The 21,599-nt window shown below is 44.1% G+C and overlaps 1 long non-coding RNA gene across 2 annotated transcripts; it reads right to left on the bottom strand.

The window, feature by feature from the left end:
- Nucleotides 1–9,948: 9,948 nt before the first annotated feature.
- Nucleotides 9,949–21,587, bottom strand: LOC121020908 (uncharacterized). Of its 2 annotated transcripts, XR_005786354.1 has the most exons (5): nt 21,502–21,587; nt 16,723–16,808; nt 15,492–15,672; nt 12,655–12,778; nt 9,949–9,989 (listed from the first exon to the last, which is right to left on the bottom strand). It is a non-coding gene; the product is annotated as an uncharacterized LOC121020908 (long non-coding RNA). The 2 variants fall into 2 exon arrangements; XR_005786355.1 differs by lacking the exon at nt 15,492–15,672.
- Nucleotides 21,588–21,599: the final 12 nt, after the last annotated feature.

The following is a 21,599-nucleotide window of genomic DNA, read 5'->3' as shown; positions in this document are numbered from 1 at the left end:
GCCTGCTAGCAGGTACCAAATTGCTTTTGGGGGGGGGCGATGAAAATAAAATGTGCCATTAGAGAGTGGTGATGATTGTATCATCTTGTAAATATAATAAAAACCACTGATGGTACGCTTTAAAAGATAGAAATGTGAATTATAGCTCAATGTTTAAAAAGATCTGGGGCTTCAGAATCAGACCATCTGAGTTCAAATTCCACCCCTGCTGTATCCCAGCTGTGTTACCTTGGATAAGCTAATTATCCTCTTTGAGACCCAGCTGCATAGTGTATAAGGAAGGAAGATAGGGGCGCCTGGGTGGCTCAGCACCCGGCTTCGGCTCAGGTCATGATCTCACAGTCTACAAGTTCAAGCCCCCTGTCAGGCCCTGTGCTGACAGCTCAGAGCCTGGAGCCTGCTTTGGATTCTGTGTCTCCCTCTCTCTCTTCCCTTCCTCTACTCGCACGCGCCTCTCTCTCTCAAAAATAAACATTAAAAATTTTAGAAAAAAAAAGGATGATAAAAGTGCCTATATCATAGGTTTGTTGTGAGATTAAGTAAGATAATCTTTGTAATATGCCGGGTGCACTATAATAAGTGCCAATAAATGTTCACAGCTAATTGTGAATCCAACCATTTTCAAATTTCAAAATGCATGAGATGGGGCACCTGGGTGGCTCAGTGGGTTAAGCATCCGACTCTTGGTTTCAGTTCAGGTCATGATCTCACAGTTTCGTGGGTTCGAGCCCCACACAGCCTACTTGGGATTCTCTGTTTCCCTCTCTCTCTACCCCTCCTCTCTCTCTGTCTCTCTCTCTCTCTCAAAATAAATAAACTTTTTAAAAAAATGCATGAGAATCACCTGGGGAGCTTGGTAAAATGAATGCCCTTAGATTTTCAGATTTATAAGCCTAGAGTGTGGCTCCATAATCAGCATTTTTAATAAGCCTTAACACTCTGATACTGATGGTCTGGAAATGATACTATAATAAATACTGTTCTATACTCTTGAAAAATGGAAAAATTGATACACAAATGTTTTAAGAATTATGTGTTAGCTTCCCACTTAGGATGTAGAAAACTGGAAAGAACATCACTCCTACCATTACACCAAGAAAAAGAAAAGTTGAATAATCTGCAAATTCACCTTTCTTGACCCATCAGAGATCTGGGACTGAAAGACAGTCAGCTAACCCCAAACCCAAGGAAACTACAGGAACCTCCAGAGAGAGACAAATATAAGCACTTGATTACCTGGGGCCAATGCCGCTGGACCCAGATAAGACGAATTCAGCTAAAAATTTCAACAAATTGGCACACCTGTGTGGGTCAGTCTGTTAAGCATCAGACTCTTGATTTTAGGTCAGGTCATGATTTCGTGGTTCATGTGATTGAGCCCCATGTCAGGCTCTGCACTGAGAACATGGAGCCTGCTTGGAATTCTCTCACTCCCTCTCTCTCTGTCCCTCTCCAGTTCATGTGCTCGCTCTCTCGCTCTCTCTCTCTCTCAAAAATAAATATATAAACAAAGAATAAAAATCAACAAAAATTTCAACAAATTGCTAAAGGCTGAGCTTAGACCAGCAAGAGGCTATAGAAACCCTTGGGACACAGACAAAGGCAAATTCACACCCTCTAACAGGTTTTCCTCCACAGACCTCATTAAGGATACACAAAAAAGAGGGGCGCCTGGGTGGCGCAGTCGGTTGAGCCTCCGACTTCAGCCAGGTCACGATCTCGCGGTCCGTGAGTTCGAGCCCCGCGTCGGGCTCTGGGCTGATGGCTCAGAGCCTGGAGCCTGTTTCCGATTCTGTGTCTCCCTCTCTCTCTGCCCCTCCCCCATTCATGCTCTGTCTCTCTCTGTCCCAAAAAATAAATAAACGTTGAAAGGATACACAAAAAATATGGAGAATAGGACACGAGTCTTCAGGCAGCATCCTATGCGCTGCAGGCCTGGGAGAAAGAAGTAGCAGACACTGTGGGAAATGTCTGAAATTCCACTTAGATTCTTATCTCCTATCAAATCTAGCTTGGAAATATTGGCAGAAGGGCAACAAACCCTGTCAATCCTAGGACACTGGTGAAAAGCTATTGTAGCTGGGGAAAGGCAGGGGAGCAGCTCTATAGTCTTGGGAAGGAGCAGGAATATGTTCTGGACCCAGACCTATAGTTAAAGGTAAAGGAAAACCACTAAGAAAGCACCACCTCCAAGATGTAGAGACACAAGACCTGGCTACAATGGAGACTTAATCAGAACTTCAGAGAATGCTCCCCACCCCCCACCAGGCTAATAAGCATCTAGTAACTACTGATAGTACTCTACTGCTGAAAGAGGTGCAAAATCATGGTGAGAAACCCCATGGAAGCACAGGGCAAAAGGAAGATCTACACCCAAAGGTAGAGCAGACACCGTGGGGAGAAAACCTTCCAACAAACCAGCCACCACCCTAAACACCAGAGAAATTTAAAAATTTTTAATGTTTTTATTTATTTTTGAGACAGAGAGAGAGGCAGAGACATAGGGAGACACAGAATCTGAAGCAGGCTCCTGACTCTGAGCTGGCAGCACAGAGCCTGGCACAGGACTCGAACTCATGGACCACAAGATCATGACCTAAACTGGTCAGACACTTAACCGGCTGAGCCATCCAGGCGCCCAACACCAAAGGAGTTTAAAACTGTGTTATAATTAAAGTAACCATAGCAACGACAAATCCCAAACTGGTTTCCAACTCTTAATTAGGCTGATTCAACCCTCCACACTAAATGCTAAGAATAGGAAAAAATGTCCATTTCCAGGGGTAACAACTATTTAACTCAGTCTCTAATACCCTAGACAAGATGTCTGGCTTTCATCAAAAAATTACAAGGTATGCAAGGAAACAAGAACAACAAAAACATTGTCAAGAGGCAAAGCAATCCATAGAACCAGACTCAGATGTGACACACATGTCAGAACCACCAAACAGGGAATTTTTAAATACTTATGATTATTATGGTAAAAGGCTCTAGTGGAAAAAATGAAAAACATACATGATGAGATGGGTAACTTCCACTAAGAGAGAGAAACTGTAAAAAAGAATCAAATGAAAATGCTAGAAATGAAAACCATAGTCACAGAGATAAAGAATGTTTCCAATGGGCACATCATAGACTTGAAATGAATAAGGGAATTAATAAGTAAGTTTAAAGATAGGTCAATAGAAATTACCCAAAGGAAAACCCAAAGGAAAAAAGAGCCAAAAAAAAAAAAAAAAAAAAAGGCACCCAAGAACTGTGGGACAATATCGAAGAGTCTAATATGCATATATTTGGGATCCCAGAAGAAGAAAACATGGCAGAAAAATATTTGAAGAAATAATGCATTTAAATTTATCTTCATTTATTCCATTTCCAGTGCTCTTCATTTCTTTGTGTAGATCCAAGAGTCTGTCTGGTATCATTTTTATTTTCTTGAGGAAATTCCTTTAACATTTATTGTACTTCTAAGTCTGCTAAAAGTAAATTAGTTCAGTTTTTATTTGTCCAATGAGATTTTTTTATTTCTTCCTAATCTTCAAAAGATATTTTTGCTGGGTATGGAATTCTGGGTTGACATTTTCTTCTTTCAGAAATGTAAGAATGCTACTCCATTGTCTTCTGGCTTGTATAGTTTGTGATGAGAAGTCTGCCATAACTGTTATCTAAGTGCAACGTGTCTTTTTTTTCTCAGGGGCCTTCAAGAATATCTCTTGGCTTGAGGTGCCTGAGTAGGTCAGTCAGTAAAGCATTCAACTCTTGGTTTCAGTTCAGGTCATGATCTCACAGTTTGTGGGTTTGAGCCCTGTATCAGGCTCTGTGCTAAAGCCTGGATCCTCCTTGGGATTCTGTCTCCCTCTCTCTGCTCCTCCCCTGCTTGCTCTCTCTCTCTCTCTCTCTCTCTCTCTCTCTCTCTCTCTCTCTCAAAAATAAATAAACATCTAAAAAAATAATATCTCTTGGCTTTTAATATTTTGAATGATATGTATAGATGTGTTTGTGTTTTGGTATTTATGCTGTTTGGTGTTCTCTGTTGGTGTTCTCTCAGGTTCTTAGGTCTGTGGTTTGGTGTTTTAATTTTGGACCTACCTTTGGTTGTTGGGAGGGTGTAATTTTTAAGCTGAGAACTGACAAATGAGTAGGTCTCAGCCAGAAAAAGAATGGTTGAGAAGGGGGTTTCAGAAAAGAAGATTCTGAACAGATGGAAGAAATAGCATGATTAATGGCCTATAGATGAGAGATCCTCACATTAAAAAAAAAAAAAGTGAATGGGAAGGTATAGCAGATAAGGCTGGAGAGACAGAGGATACATTTTGGAAGACTGTGTAACACACATCAACCGTCTATTCTTAGGGTAAACATTGAAGGCTTTTAAGCAGAGGAGTGACATAATCAGATTTAAATTCTTAAATTCCTAATTGTCATCCCACCTACTGACAAGAGAGTATATTTGTGCAAAATGTCTTAGATCCAATGGTCTACACATTTCCTTGGATAGAGTCTCAAGCTATGGGCTTTTCTGTCCCATCTTCCTTTGTTACGTCTTCCATCACCTACCACATACCTCCTAGTCTCCCTGCAAAACTTACCTATACTATGGTCCATTCCTTTGAGTCTTGCTAAGTATTTATCAATATCCTCTTTTCTCCATACAGTTATATTATATTTACCAGCCTTCTTTATTATTAGATGTGGCTATGTGCCAGAGTTCTGGCCAATATGAGCAAGAAATAAACTTTTTCCTACATCACTAAGATTTAGGGGTACTTAGTCACAGCATTTAGCCTACTCTGACAAATACATGAAGTAACTATCTAGTTACAAAGAAACTAATGTTTAGATGACTAGTAAATTCCTTGGGTCCATATATTATTTTGTTAAAGTATCATATTTTACATAGAAGGATTAGAACAGATAAGTAAAAGTTTGTGTATTCTGCAACTCACGCAACATTGAGGGCCTCACACTTTACCAGTCTACCTCTAGGAAGTCCCTGACAACACTCCTGGGATTCATGCTTTTAATTAAGCATGGTGTAGAACAACAGAAAGTGCCTTGATTTTATAGCAGGAAAGCCAATATTCCAGCTCCTATGATCCATGTGGCCTCGTATAAGTTGCTGACCTCTTTGGTGTCCATGTTTTAATCTGTAAAAGCAGGAATAATACCAGGGTAAAGGATGACACCGACAGGATTAAGCAAGGCCACATCTGTGTGGTAGATTGCTACTTCACCTATATCTACAGCCTTTCCTAGGTGATTCTGCAGCTGCTCTAACAAAAAGAATGGAGCACAGTCCCCCACACCTTGACACCGAGTTCAGCCCTGTGACTTCCTCTGGCCAGTATAGGAGTAAATGAGGCCTTGCAAGTTTCCGCTTGCTCTCTTTTGCCTCTTCTATCACCCTCTCTGCCACAGGAGGACATGTCTGGGTTAGCTTGTTGAAAGCTAGGAGACACCCAAGTCACCTCAGCTTGAGGCCATCCTAGATCAACCGACAGCCAGCCAATGTCCAGCTATGTGAGCAAGCCTAGACAAGACCGCAAAGCTACAGACATGTGAGCAATAAACACTTGTTGTCGTATGGCACTGACATTGCAGAGCTCTTTGTTATGTGGCATCATTGTGGCAACAGATAACCAATAGAGTCTGTGAGATTAAATCCCCACAAACTGTTAAGTACTACACAAATATAAAGTATTAAAGCTCATGAAAATTATATATATTATATAATTATGTTTATATAATTATATACTATTTAATTATATATTTATATACTTTATATGTATATTTGTATGTTATATAGTGATATTATATATATTTATATATTATATATAAATATATATCTTTCTGAGCTTTAATAATTATATAATATATATACATTTTATATATGAATCAAACATAATATATTTATATTTTTAATATATTTTAGTATATTATATAGTTACATTGTATATAATTTATGTGTGTGTGTGTGTGTGTGTGTGTGTGTGTGTAGCCAAGGACTCCATTGGTCTATGAGATATTAGAGCCTATTGAAAAAACTCATTAAGTCCTTATTTAGAGAGTCATGGAATCAAAATTTGAGTTGGACAGAACCTTGGAGATTGTCTAATCTACCCTTCTACCTGTGTATGGAGACTCTTCTCCATATTGATTCCCTTTATGGGTACCAACAGATTTGTGTCCTCTAGCCCCTCTATGCTGGGACATCCTTACATCCTTCTCTGTCTCTAGCAATACCTGTGTGGACAACCCAGGAGGCTCTAGGTCCATCCTTCTCACTTGGCCATTCCCCTGTCTTGATGTCTGTGGCTGATGCTCTGGTCATGCTGTGATTTACAATTTTTCCAGATGCCTTCAACATGCAGCCACTTGCCAAAGTAAAAGTTGCTAATGCCATATCATTGATCACATGTTCCTGCATATTGCATTAATCTTAAAGACCCAGCTTAATGCACACAAGGACACCCTCCCTGAGTATCGAAGGGCTGGTCCACAAAAGCTCATAAAATAGGCATCCTCCGGATTTCCAAAGGAATGGAAAGCCACAAGAACAAATTGGAAGAGAAATCGGGCAAGCTGTTTTTTATTTTCTAAAGGAAGGAAGAAATTATTTAGCCTGATTCAGGGCTCTTTCAGGCACCTCACGCATTATTATCGCTGAACAAATGCTTATTATTCTTCTTAGCAATGAGGTAAGCCGAGATGGACCTTTTCTTCCCTAAAAGGAATCAGGAGTACTTCCAAGTCCCATTTCTGCATCCTAAATGCTATCTTCACCTTAGCAGCCGAAGGATCTTTTTTTCCTCTAACCTAGAAGGCAGGAGGCAGAGTGCCTGTCTAGAAAAATGACAAATCAGACATGACATACATACAGACCTATTACTTCTGTCATATTTCTCCTCTTAACTTTTCTCAGCAATTAAGGTTTCCATGAGCTTCCCACTCCTTTTCAAATCCTGCTCGTGAGGCAGTTGTAATTAAATTCCCTTGATTTCCCAGTGCTGCTTCTTTGTAAAATAACTTGATCTTAGAAAAGTTCCCTTTCTAAATTTCCCCGCACACCCTTTCCTGACCTGGACTGTGATGGTGTTCGAAATCTTTTCCTTTCTTTTGTATCCAAACTTAGGTCAAGCACTGCATCCTCCAGGAAGTCTTCCCTGATGGCTTAACCCAGCTTCATTTGGATGCCCTCTCTCTGGACTCCCATAACCCTCTCTATATCCCTCTATCCAATTTACCATGCTGTCTTTTAGTCATCGGTATCCTTATTGTCTCCCATGCTTGGCCTGTGCACAGAGGACAGGGTCATGCCTCAGTTGCTTTTCATCCAGGAAGCCAGACTTTCCAGTAGAATTCAGAAAGAGAAAGACTGACCAGTAGCTGATGTACCCTCATGGCAACTATTTCGTTTCCCTTGACAGTATGCTCCACGTGCTGGCCTAAATCAAACTTTGTCTTTGTTCCTGCCTTGTTAGCATCACAAAGATAATTTACCTGGGGGTGAGCATCATGGAATCTTCTGAAATCATCAAACTATCAAATAACTTTTTGCTACCTGGTCTGCGGGCAGATTTATACTAAGCACTATGGGGGGGGAGGGGGGTAGATAATAAGGAAATAGAAAACTAGGTCTCAGACAATAAGAAATATATTATCTAATTGAAGATTCAAATGTATGCATATAAAACACTAACTTTGCATCAGAGAATATGAGTGCAAATAAATTACATACACATTAACAGTGAGAGGAGAAAATCAGAGAGGGAGAGAGTGCAGGAAAAGGAGGAAAGTTGGAAGGGCTTTTGAGGCAGCTTTGCAAACGATGCTAGGGGCGCCTGGGTGGCTCAGTCAGTTAAACAACCCGGTCTTAATTTCAGCTCAGGTCATGATCTCACGGTTTGTGAGTTCAAGCACCGCGCGGGGATCTGTGCTGACAGTGAGGAACCTGCTTGGGATTCTCTCTCTCTCAGCCCCTCCCCACGCACCCCCCCCCCCCAAAATGAACAAACAAATATTAAAAAAAAAAAAAGAAGCTAGACTCAGGTCTTGAAGGAGAGTAGGATCTCAGGAGAGGGGAGAGGACAGGGTGCAGCCTTTGGAAGGAACAATATAAACAAAGGTTCAGAGGCAGGATCTGTGCAGTCTGTTTAGATTTGGAGAATCACGAGTAAACGTGCGTGGCTTGGATGAAGGCCCTTGATGAGGAATAATGGGAAATTAGGTTCCAAAGCCAGACCATATTATCTTGATTTTCCCCCCAATAAAAAGAACTGCCTAAGTCACCTACTTTTAAAAGGCCCCATCAAATCCACGTCCTGAACAGGAAATGTGCACTTAGCAGGGAATGTGCAGTGTTACTATAACTCAGCCACCGCCAATTACTCTCTTCAAGAGAACCGTGTTAACTCTTGACTAACCAAAGGGTGTTTCCCTGGTCTGTTCTCTCCCTAATTCAACCAACCAGTACATCTTGTACACCCACTGCTTCCTGCTCTCTGTACGAAACTCCCTAAATCACTCAAAAATGAAGGAGACAGAACTCCTAACTTCGAAGAACGTATTTTCGTCTTATTTTCCTTCTTCCACACTTCTCTCTCTGCTACCAGTTTTTAGGGACAGTATCCTTTTAGGGGCTCCATCAGACTCCAGACCTCTTGTAATTAAACACATTTGAAACATGCTGGTAGGTTTGAAAAGAGAGGAAAGAAGAAAGCAAGTCAATAAATAATTTGGAGGTGAAATGCTTACATCTGGAGAGCCTTCCTTAGGATGTTAGGTCTTCAGCTAGCCTCTCCTCTCAGTAATTAAGAATTGGCTCTCTATCTGCCAGCAACCTTCTTTTGTATCTCCCTCCGATGAGAAATAAGAGATCTCTCTTCTTGTCTAAATGAGGAGAGAAAATCGTGGCCACACCAAGATAACACAGTCCAACTCACCCTTCTGAGTCTGACTTCGACCAGCCCCCAGGCCAGCTCCAAAACAGCACAGCATGGCTGGAAAACCCTCCCTCTCAACATGCCAGGCCATGTGTCTCCTATCATTCAAATAATTCCTGAAATCCCAACCGTTCTGTGGTCCTTCAGGACTCCAGAGACAAATAACTGTTTCCCCTCATCAGACACTACTCATGAAAGGCTTTGGCCACTTTCCCTGATGAATCAGCACCCCCACCCCAATATAGAATGAATTCTCCTTTGCTCCGTACCCATAAACATATGGGCCCTTGAATCATACGTATTATAAACAGCCTACGTTTGAACTCCTCTGTGGCACCCTACAACCTCTCTATGGGTCCAGTAGTCTTGGGTTTGTTGGGATCTTCGGAGCCAGCCCTGTCAGTGTTGTTTTCATAAGTGGACTGGAACAAGACCAGACCAAACAAGCATTCACACATGATTTTCTCACTTAAAAACAACTGCAAAAACCAACACTCCTATGGCATTTATAAAATGCTTTCATATCCATGACCTGTTTTCTTCTTCAACCTAACCCTGCGAAGTAGGATTTCCTTTACCCTCTGTGAATAAAGAAATGGATGTTAAAACAGATTAAGTAACTTGCCTTTGGTCAATAAGTGGGGCCCAGAAAACTATTTTAAATGAGCTCCTTCTAGATTCTTCACCTGACACCATAAAACAAAATAAATATTGGACAGATTAAAGACTTAACAAATAAAACTATGAACAAAAGGGGAAAAAAATGAAGATTTTGCCTGATCTCTGGATGAAGAAAGATTTTTTAGGCATAAAAACACTGGAAGAAATTTAAAAAAATGAAACATTAGATTAGTCTACATAAAAATGTAAAACTTTTGGGGCACCTGGGTGGTTCAGTCGGTTGAGCATCCCACTCTCGATTTCGGCTCAAGTCGTGATCCTGGGGTCCTGGGATTGAGCCCTGCATCAGGCTTTGCACTGGGTGTGGATCCTGCTTGAGATTCTGTCTTCCTCTCCCTTTGCCCCTCCCTCACTCACTCTCGCTCTCTAAAAAAAAAGAATAGTAATAATAATAATAATAATAAATATTTTTTTAAAAATGTAAAACTTTTATATGTCCCAAAGCCAAATAAAAAGCCAACAGCCATCTGAGGAGAAACTGTCTGAAAACTAGATAGGCTCCTATGAAGCAGCCTTGCTCAGTCACCGTCTGGGGCCAGCTCTAGAAACTAGGACTTTGCTTCAAAAGCTGAGGCCACTTCCGAAGCAGCTCACCAGCTCTCTAGCAAAGGGACATTCGAGTGGCACATATCACAATCTGCACAGGAAAAAAGCCTGGAAGCTCATCAAAAGGCTAATAGTGCCTATGGAATTATGCATTACTTTTACTTTCTTCTTCATACTTTTCTGTACTTTCCATGTTTTTGCAAAACATATCATAATTGGGGGAAAAAAGGTTTTATACTCAGAAAAAACAGAGTTTTATTTTAAAATGAGGATTATCAAAGGATTTCTGTTTTCCCTAATCGTTCTCAGTCTTATCACCACACATCTTCTGAGAGTGATGTCTCTAATATATTCGTAGTTTGCTTAGAAACATCTGAGTTAGGACATTATTTTCAGAACAAAATAAAGCTTGAAATTACATGTATCCACACAGAACACTGTTTTTGGTTTGCTCTCTGAAGCCTTTGCTTCCTTGAAGGTTTATGAAAAACTTTCTGGGGTGGGGGATGCTCCCGGGTGGCTCAGTTAGTTAAGCCCCCAACTCTTGATTCTGGCTCAGGTCGTGATCTCACAGTTCATGAGTTCATCCCCTCATCGGGCTCCGCACTGACCGCATGGAGCCTGCTTGGGACTCTTTCTCTCCCTCTGTGTCTCCCCAACTTGCATTCTCTCTCTCACACACAAAATAAATAAGTGAGCTTTAAAAAAATTTTTTTGCCGATTTGCTTCTCCTAACAACTACATTGGAAGGAAGAAGGAGAAGCAGGTGGGAGGAAGGGAGTTCCCACGTAGCATCTGCACTGGGCAGGGTGGGGCAGGGGGTTTACACCACCACGCCACCTGTGACAAGTGTTTTTTGTCATGTGGGGATATCAAGGTTCAGAGTCAAGTACTGTAAGAGCTGGAGACAGGATTCACTTCAGGTCAGCTTGGCCCCAAATCTTTGCTCATTCATTTACACCTCACGTCCTCCAATCAAGAGCTATGTTCACATCGTGCAGCTCAGCCAATTTGGGGGAGTTGACCACTGGAAGTGCCTGGGCACACCACAGGCAGTTCTGCCAAGCATGGACTGAGAGTCAAGAGATTGTGTCCTAACATCAGCTGTGTCCAAAGGGCCACGTGACCTTGGACAAGTTTGCTTTCCTGCCCACAGAAGCAGTGACTGGGACTAGCGGTTTCAAAAGGGCTTTCCTTCTCTTAAACTCTGACTCCCTAATAGTCATTTAAATGTGTGAAAATGGTGCTCTCCACAAGCCATGTGCTTCAAGGGCACAATTCTCTAAACAGGTCCCTATGATGGCCTTATCAAGGACCACTGCCAAGTTCGCTCACTATGGCACTGTTTACCCACAGAAAACTGGTAACAATGTAAACATCAGTGGAGAGAGAACGGGGGCACCTGCGTGGCTCAGTCGGTTAAGCGTCCAACTTCAACTCAGGTCCTGATCTCATGGTTCTTGAGTTTGAGCGTGCATCAGGCTCTGTGTTGTCAGCAAGGGGCCAAACTGTTCCCTTCTCTCTGCCCCTCCCCTACTCTCTCTCTCTCTTTCTCTCTCTCTCTCTCAAAAATAAACATTAAAACACGAACGCACACACGCATGCACACACACACACACACTCTCTGGAGCTTTCATACGGGGCACCACAGAAAAAGCTGGGTCACATAATTCATTCCTTGAAAAAATCTCTATAACATCCTAACACACACTATTAACTGACCATGTAATGCCATCAACTTAATTTCCTCCAACAAGAGTAATGCAGGACCTACTATAAGCTAGATAGTATATGAATCTCCACATTCATATAAGGCATTCTACATATTCATATAATGAATTTGTCTCTGGGCCCCAAGGTGCTCTCAGTCTGGGAGGGGGGTGGGTGGGGAATGCATAATTATGGTACATTATAATGAGAATTGTCATACAGGTACAAAGTCCAAGAAAGCCTAGGGTAGTTCTGTCTGGAGGAATCTAGAGGCCCAGCATTTAACCTGGATGTGGAATTTGAAGTGGGTACCTACAGAGTGAGCGGGACCTCGTAAAGTCACAAGAGGACAAGACAGAGGACCCAAAGTGTATATAATATAGAGAGAACTGGCACACTGCAGGGGCCAGCGGGGGCCAGCAGGCACCTATGAGGCTAGGGAGTAGCAAATGAGCTGGGGAAAGGAGGCTGGGTCAGGCCCTGAGGGTCGGGAACATCATCTGTACACAGGACAATGGTGAGCCATTAGAAGTTTCCGCGCAGAGGAACAGAGCAATTAGAAGGCTTTCCTGACAAAGACAGATCACTCTGGAGGCTGTGTGGCCAGCAGATTAATAGGTATCTGGGTCTGGGTAGATTTAATGGCCCTGAATATTTAACTAAGTGAGTTTCCTAAACACGAAAAGTATGATACATTTTAATGCGTTTCTGTCTCTCTCTCTATGGCAACTAATCTTAATTATCTCAGAAATCTGAGTTCAAGAAGGTATCTCACCTGCTTATCTTCAAAGGAAACAAGTCAAGGGTTTACTCTGAGTATTAAATGTGCATCTTTATAGGTTTAAGTCTTAATTAAATAGCAGTGGGATCCATATGCAGGTTACTGAAAGTGTAAATACCTGGAAAGAAGGGGGAAAATATTTGAAATTTGTCATGTTGAAGTATTGTTATTAAAAGAACAGAAAACTGTTAAAAACCAACTCATTGTACCCTGCCGTCTGTTCAGGCTGCTGTAACAAAATGCGACAGCCCGGGCGTCTTGTAAACAACAGAAATTTATTTCTCACAGTTCTGGGAGCTGGAAGTCCAAGGTCAAGGTGGTGGCATGACTGAGCGAGGGCCCTTTTCTGGGTCTCCAACTTCTTGTATCCTCACAGGGCAGAAGGGGTTGGGAGCTCTCTGAGGTCCTCCGTTATGAGGCATTAATCACATTCATGAGGCTTTATCTTCACAACCTAACCTCCCCCCAGAGGCCTCACCTCCTAATACCATCACACTGGCCTTTAAGATTCAACCATAGCACCTGGGTTCCATTTACTGCATGTAAATTCATACGTTCAATTACGAAAAAAGTCTGTGGAGGAAATAGGATCCAGTCTACACCCTTGTCCCTCCACACCTGCTACCTCCCACCCCCTCCCCATCCCCGTCACATATATGAGCAACACCCAACACCAGCGCTGTAACCCAGTTCTGCCATTGTGGTTTAGCTGATTCCAAAACTTTAAAGAAAGTCAGCCCTAAAGCACTAAAATTGGGGTAACCATTCAGGACAGCAGGACAAGTAGAAAAGGAAGCAATCTCAGTAGAGTCAAAAACAGGGGTGGACCCTGCACCATACATATCAGCATAAGCAGTAAGTTGGGCATGTATTCGTTCAGAAACCAGAGAGCACCCAGTATATGCCCAGCGCTGGCCCAGGCACTGGGACTGGTGAGAAATCGGAAACAGCACTTTTCCTCAAGAAAACTCTGTCTCTTTTGATGCTTCCTGCAATTCTCTAACTGCTTAAGTTGTTCGGAGGAGGAAACTGAGGTTCAGAGATGCTAATGCACTTCTCAAGACCAGGATGCCATGTGGGGGGATTGAGAATGAGGCAGGAAGACTGGGTGAGAGTTGAGCACTGAGTCACCGACTCTGAGCACAAGCGCAGGAGAGCACCTGTTGTAAAAGAAGTCCCCAAGTCTAGGGGCCAAATTTACACACAGCGACCCCAGATGAAGAGGCAGACCGCTGCCTAGGCAGGAAGCATTGCAAACCATTATGCGCCCCCTAAGACCATGTTAGCTTTAAAAGTGTGTGCACATGGGTGCACACACGCACATGGACCGACTTCCTAACTCCAGTCAAGATATCCAGTCAAGGCAGCTTATAGAGTGCACTGCTGGAGGCACACAGACCTGGGTTCAAATCCCAGATCTTCTGCTCAACAACGCGTCAAGCTACTTAACCTTGCCCTGTGTTACTAAGCCTTATCTCAGGGGGCTGCAGTGGGGAGGGGGAATTCTAGAAGAAATGATGCATGGAATGTGCTTAGCAGAGTGCCTGGCATTCAGTGCCAATCAGGAAAAGTGAACGGTGACACTTTCCATTCAAGAAGACCCAAAGCAAAAATGTGATCTGTTCTTACAAACGGGTTCCTTCTGCACCTGGTCTCTCTACCTGCATGACTCCTACCCACTGGCCAAAACGGGGCACCGCTCTCTCTTCCACTTGTCACACGGCCGCCCTTCCCCCTTTCTCCACCATCTTGACCATCACAGCCAGCACTTCCGGTGTGATTCTACGTTCAAAGATACTAAGCCAAGCATTTTACAAGATCTTTAATTGGGCAGCAAAACCCTCACAAGGAAGGTACTATCATTATCTCTGCTTTGCATCTGGGGAAACTGAGACTTGAGTTAAGAAACTTGCCCAAGATTAGAGTGCCTGGGTGGCTCAATCGGTTAAGTGACTGACTTCGGCTCATGATCTGACGGTTTATGAGTTTGAGCCCTGGGTTGGGCTCTGTGCTAACAGCTCAGAGCCTGGAAACCACCTTGGATTCTGTGTCTCCCTCTCTCTCTGCTCCTCCCCTGCTCACACTCTGTCTCTCTCTCTCCTTCAAAAATAAACATTCAAAAAAAATTTAAAAAAAAAAAAAAGAAAGAAAGAAACTTGCCCAAGATCACACAGCTATTTTGTGAGAGAGATCACATTTTATAGACCGTTTATTCCAAAGCCCAAACGCTGAACTATTACACTGTGTTGCCTCCCAACGAACCAGTCACTACCTTAGCCTGGTGCATTCTCCCTGTGGCTTCCTGTCACTGTACTGCAACCACATCCCGCTCTACTCAAGCCCAGAGGGCTCTGTGGGTTTTCGGAAAGTGGTATGGACCACTGAATTCCCCATCAGCCTCAGAATGCCAGGCTGATGGGGAATACGACCAACACAGTGTCTCTGAGTCTGAGAAAGGGTATTGCTCAGCTGGGAGCCACCCTGGTGGGGAGGGTGGGCAGGCGGCATGGAGGCCAAGGAGGAAGGCAGTCCATGAGCCTAGGTGTGAGGTACAAAGGGCCTGAGGCGAGGGGTGGGGGTGGGAATGAAAAGGCTGCATGCGACAGACATTACCTCACCAGGCACAAATACTCCCAAGGCTGGAGCTTTAATAATTCTGTTACTAGGGCAACAGCAAAAGAATCTATCTCGGAGAGAACCCAGCGCAGCCCGTTTTTACACAGAAGCATGGCGGCTGTAAGCTGGGTTCTCTCTGAGATAGGGGTGAAGGCGAGTGGCCAAATGACACAGCAAGCCGCGTGCACCAGGATTTTCCCTGAGGTTTTTCTAACCTTTCCATCCTTCCTAGTTTGGGAAGTGGAGAGACATTTATCCGAAGCAAGCTCTCCAGGAAGGTAGACAGCATGATCCATGAAGCAGGGGCTATTTGAGCCCCACGACAGGTTAGTGAGCCTGCCTCTGATACTTGGACACTTGGGGTCTTGTGGAGAAGGGCTCAGGTTGAGAGTCAGCCTGGAGACAGAAGCGAAAGCATTTATCACAACGTTAACCAGTCACTCAGCTACCTGCCTTCCCCTTGCTTGGCACCACTAGGACTCTGGCCAGGCCTTAAGAGTGTCTTCTTCAGTCTGTCCAGGAAGTAAAGAGCTGGGAAGACCCTCCTGGGAGAGTGAGTTCATGGGCTCTGATCAGAAATACAGACGCTCCTTGTAAGACCCACGGTAGAGTAAGCTTTCTTCCCAGGAGCTCCGTGGTCCTCCCCCCATTGTCCTTCTGGGAGTATGACAATGACACACCCACATGACTCCATTGACCTCTGACAGCAGCCCTTCCAAAAACCCAAGAGCCCAAGCACCTGGGTGGCTCAGTCAGTTGAGCGTCGGACTTCAGCTCAGGTCATGACCTCACAGTTCATAAGTTCAAGCCCCGCATTGGGTTCACCGCTGTCAGCACAGAGCCCACTTCAGATCCTCTGTCCCCCTCTCTCTCTGCCCTTCCCCGGTGTGTGCTCTCTCAAAAATAAATAAAACATTAACAAAAAACAAAAAACAGCCTTTCAAAGATGCTGGGAAAACTCTGAGACCTTCTTACCTGCCTCCCTCAGGATTCATGCTCTCCTTTTCAATTTCTATGCCAAACGCCAACTTGGCCCCTCTATGTGACACCCTGTGGGGACACCCTTCACCTTGCCCATGGCATTTGTCTCTACCTCCCACATGACATATTTTCTTGAAAATCTGTGTGCGAGGAATGCTGAAGGAGAGACAGGACTCCATTTCCCTCAGTCCTCCTCCTAACCGCCCAGAGCCTCTGTGAAGTACAGATTCCCCCCGAGAGACCACCAAAGGCTTCCACTGCTTTCGAATTTCAGTGTCAAAGGTTGTTCTGAAGGGCAGGAAGGAGGTGGGTAGCCATGCTGGATTATGGAGAGATTTCCATGATAGTGGCTCTGCCCCTTCTGGGGCTTTGATAAAGTATGAAATGCCCAGTGGTCTGCCCAATGGATACAGCATGTTCCAGATGGCCTTGGAAGGAATTCCTCATTACAGAAATATGGGTCACCTCAGGCATCGACGAGTCAACGGTTGCTGGCTTTGCCATTCATTCTTTGAGCTTAGGAAAGTTGTTTTTCTATTCAGCTTCCTTGCCTGCAAAAGGAAGACAATTATACAAAACAATCTCAAAGGTTAATGTAAGTCTTTAAAGCTGAAAAGGTTGTAAGCCTTCTGAAAGACAAGGAACCCCAAAGTGTAAATAGATCACATAACAATAGTGGTTTGAGCTGGTCTGGAGTTAATGTACCATTTAGTGCCTCGGAGGGGCACTTTTATAGTACATTTATTCCATGGAGCCTATAAAAACAATAATGAGCATTTTGAGGCATTTGCATAAGTGGTGGTGGTCTGGCTTAGTAACTAAGAGCTTGCACTCAGGAATAAAACTTTTTGGACCCAATCCTGCCTTCATCACTCATCAGCTCTGTAGCCTTGGACAAATGGCCCCTCTTAGAGCTTCTTTTTCTTCATTTATAAGATAGGGTCATGCCACATGACTCGCTGCATTGCTGTGAGAATCACATACCTGACAGGGTGAATAGTAAAGGGTAGTTGGTAGGTTATATTAAATGATACTCAATCTTTATAGCAATCCTGGAGAAGCATTATTTGGCATCCCTATTTTATCAAAAAGAAACACGTCCATAGAAGCTGAAGTGTTTGCCTGAAGTCACTTGGCAAGGAGTTTCTCCTTCCGAAGCTCATACCACAACACAGGTGTCTCTCCCATGGTCTCCTCCCAAATCAATGGGCTCAGACAAAGTCACAGTGTGGGTTTCAGGCATAATGACTACTACACCTATAAGTCTAGCCTTGGGCGTTAGTATATAAGTCTGTTATAAGCTGAGAAGGTGATCCAATCCCCCCAAAACGGTATGCAATTTCAAGGGCTTCCCTTAGATTCCTCTAGATAATAAATACTACAGAAATGTATAATGTAGGGGGAGGCTGAAAACAAAGATATCCCTGGGGAACACAGCAATTGGAGTGATTTCCTCTGGCCTACACTCTTGTAAAGGTCCAATCTCCTGAGCAGGGACTCAGGCAACCTGAAGGAGAAAGACAAAAATAGTTCACACCAGGTGGTACTAAAAACAGACCCAAGGCTCACAGCTAGCTAGCTAGCTAGCTAATAGATAAATGATAGATAGATAGATAGATAGATAGATAGATAGATAGATAGATATAGATGATAGGTGGATGGATGGATGGATGGGTACATGGATGGATGGATGGATATAGAGATGATACATCAATAGATGACAGATAAAGATATAGATGATAGATATGATAGATGGATGGATAGATAGGTAGAGATAAATCTATCTATAGGTAGACAGACAGACAGACATATTTGGCCCTTAGGCCCCACCTTCCTGGCATATATTACAACTTCTTTTCTCTTCCAGGCTGTCTTTCCTGTTCATCATCAATCTGTTTTCCGTGGGACTTGCCCCCAGCCCCATACCTGCCTCGACGGCCCTGCTGAATAGGACACAAGCACTGTCATAAGTCTGGAGTGACCTGGATGCCATAAGCAGCTTTGACATCAAAGTCCTTAGCATTCTGCATTCGTTAGACCTGCACCCACTGAATTCCTGGCCCAGGAAGCAGAACAGAGAACTGACTTCTACGCCGCTAGGTTGCTAACCCTGTGGAGAGTCCTGAGTTGAACACATGAGCAGTCTTAACTGAATAAAATGGCACCGGCATTTCTTTCTATTTTTCTCCTGAGAAAATACAAGTATGCCGAAATTATATTGCCCCCGGCCCTTGCTCCCAGGCGTCGGATGGAACAGGCACTGGCTAACATTTACAAACTGTTTGCCCTGTGCCGGGCACCATGCAGTCACTGGAATCTGTCCTGGTGCTCGGGTCTTAAGGCTTCAAGCATCTGTCCTTGCCCTGCACAGACTGGCTCTTGATGGAACCTTACACTTGGGCGGGTGCTCAGAGAGCATCCTGCCTTGTTCTATAGAAAGGAAACCAAGGCCCTGGGAGGGGATGGAAATCAAGGGTCCTGGCTGTATCCACTTTGCTCTACCCTCCCCCCCCCTTGCCTTTTTATAACATCAAGGACTGTGCCCACCTGTCTTTTGGATCATGAGAGTCTGTTGGGAGGCACACTGGCACTCGAGAGGGATCGGTAAGTGGGAAGCTGTCTCTGTCAGATACAGCTAAAAATAGGAGCCGGCCCGAGAGCAGTTTCAGCTAGTGAGTGTGCACTGAGACCAGATGCTCCTCACCGAGTTCACCTGATACCCACCAGTGCTACTGGAAGGACAGCCACCCCGGCCACCTCAGGGGCAGAGGTGGGCTCAGCAAACAGCTGTATACACTAAGGGCAACCCAGCTGCTTCTGAAGCTGGGGCAAGCAGACTCTATTTCTGCAGCCATCTGACCACGTGGGGCCACAGGGGGTCATCAGAAGGAACAGGAAGGCTTTCTCTTGGCCCTCCCCTAGTGGCTCCCTGTGGGGCCTGAAATCTTCCCATGATGTAGGAATTCAGCAGTCCTAAGGAGGGTTGGAAATTCTCTCGTTCACCGCCCTCAATATACAGATGAGAAAAATAAAGCACAGAGACATTAAGCAACTCTGCCAAGGGCAAACAGCCTAGTCCAGAACTTCCCAGAGCAGGATCCCTGAAATAAGAGTCTCGTAGATGTTCCTTGAAGAGAAATTGTCTTAAAGGTTCTGAGATCAAGTAGTTGGGAAAGGCCTCATTCTCTATCTAACAAATATTTAGTCTCAAAACGAGGACCACGTTTGAGGGATCTGGTCTAACCTGGCAGAGCTGGAACCAGCCTATGGGCGTGCAGACTTCAGGACCACAAAGCACACAGCTACCCCAGGCCAAGGACTATTTCTCGATTTAACCATTCATGAGGCTTTGCTAAAATGGCAATGCTCTGGAGAGAGAGAGAGAGACATAACTGACTGGCGTCCCTGATAACTTTTAATGCACTTTGTTTGTCCGAGTCTTTTCCAAGTGAGAGCACTTGCAATCATATGGCCAAACAACAAAGCCTGAGCCAGAGGCTGCTGCCTTGAGAAAGTGCATCCACATGCGGCGGCTAGAAATTAAATGCGTAAACCTGGACACGCTAGCTCCCCTGAAAGGAAGAGTCAGAAAGAAGGAGAGAGGCAGAAAAATCACTCCACAAGCTTTGGCAAACCAGTCAGCCATCATCTCTCCCCAAAAGGAAATGGATGGGGGCACCTGGGTGGCTCAGTCAGTTAAGCAGCCAACTCTGGATTTCAGCTCAGGTCATGATCTCATGGTTCATGAGTTCGAGCCCTGCTTTGGGCTCTGTGCTGACCCTGTGGAGCCTGCTTGGGATTCTGTGTCTCCCTCTCTCTCTGCCCCTCCCCCACTCATGCCCTCTCTCTCCCTCTCTCTCTCTCTCTCTAAAAATAAATGAATAAGCTTAAAAAAAAAAAAAAGCAAACCCAGCCCACTGGGAAGGAATGTGGCATTCCTACCACACCCCCTCCAAACCACACCCTCAACTTGTCTTGGCCCCCAGGGGAAGCCATCGCCCCAGAAATTAATTCTTCCCCATATATAGCCTTCACAGGCGAAATTCCTCTCCCAGGCTTTCATGTAAGGTCTAGCAAGGAACTTTTTTTTTTTTTTTAATTATAAGGAAAGGGTGGCTCCCCCATCAATAAAATCCTGCTTCAATTAGTTCAACCATCCTTTGGGTCATTATTTTAAGTGTTTGAAATTTCTACTTAAATAAGGTCACTTTCAATTTGGTAAACACTCCTAAGTCATCATCTTAATTCACGGCCAGTCACCCTAGGAATGCTGAGTAAGTAAACATAATCAAGCATTAGCTAACCAGCCACAAATCCACTTGAGTTTATTAATTTCTCTCTTGGCAGAGAAACACGAAAAGGGACCAAACCATCAGAGACATTCACGCATCATTCATTCAATAAATATTTATTACACACCAGGTGCCAGGCACTATGCTAAGCTAAATATAAGTGGCATTATTTTATGAATATTCACAGCTAGGTTACCTATGAAATCCTATTTTCCCCCAAAACATAAATTTTCATTCCTGAGGTGCTTTTTCTTCATTTCTGCCCAATATGCCTTCCTCCATGGAGTAGATAATGCGTCCTAACTCTTCAGCTTCCAGATCCTCTATCCCTCCCTCCAAAAGACCCTCTTTCCCATCATCCCTCAAACAGTTAATGACTATAAACTCTCACGAGAAACTCTAGAGAGGCACTCGCTACTTTAAAAGTCCCAGGAGAATAGTAAGGGTAAGAAATAGTTCATATCCTCACACTCAGATATTTTCTCATACATTTGAGTTTTGTGTTAAGGGGAGTAGCTTATACTTGCTCTAAAGGTTTTTGAAAATACTAGCGCACATATATTCCAAATGCAGAAAGGGTTGTACGCACACTAGGAATGCAATCTTAAGAGCACCACCTCATCAGAGGAATTCCCTTCCCTCATTCGAAGGAGGCTCCCCTTTCCTCTCCCACCAAGAACTGGCGCCTGTCCGAATCCGTTCCCCAAGGAAAAGACCCACTCTGAGAACTGACCTTAAACAAGTCACTTTGCTCCTCAGTATAGAAGGGAGCTGGGCTGAACACCGCCAAGGTCCCTCTTAGGTTGGATCCCTAATCTAATCCTCTACTACACCTCCCTGGGAACTGGTACACACACACACACACACACACACACACACACACACACACCGTGAACCGGCCCCCCACCCCCATGCTGCAGGGCCCTGATTCCCCCGGGGAAAGCCAGCTTACCGAGACACACACAACACCCCCACACCACCCAGAAGGAGAGGCAGGACTCTCCCTCCCTCAGCCAGGCAGTCTCCTGAGGCTGCTGACATCACAAAGGT

This window comes from Herpailurus yagouaroundi, unplaced genomic scaffold (assembly GCF_014898765.1).
Source record: "Herpailurus yagouaroundi ecotype Mexico unplaced genomic scaffold, PumYag 253, whole genome shotgun sequence".
NCBI lineage: Eukaryota > Metazoa > Chordata > Mammalia > Carnivora > Felidae > Herpailurus > Herpailurus yagouaroundi.
The sequence above is the reverse complement of the archived record's forward strand: the minus strand, read 5'-3'. Positions and strand labels throughout refer to the sequence as shown.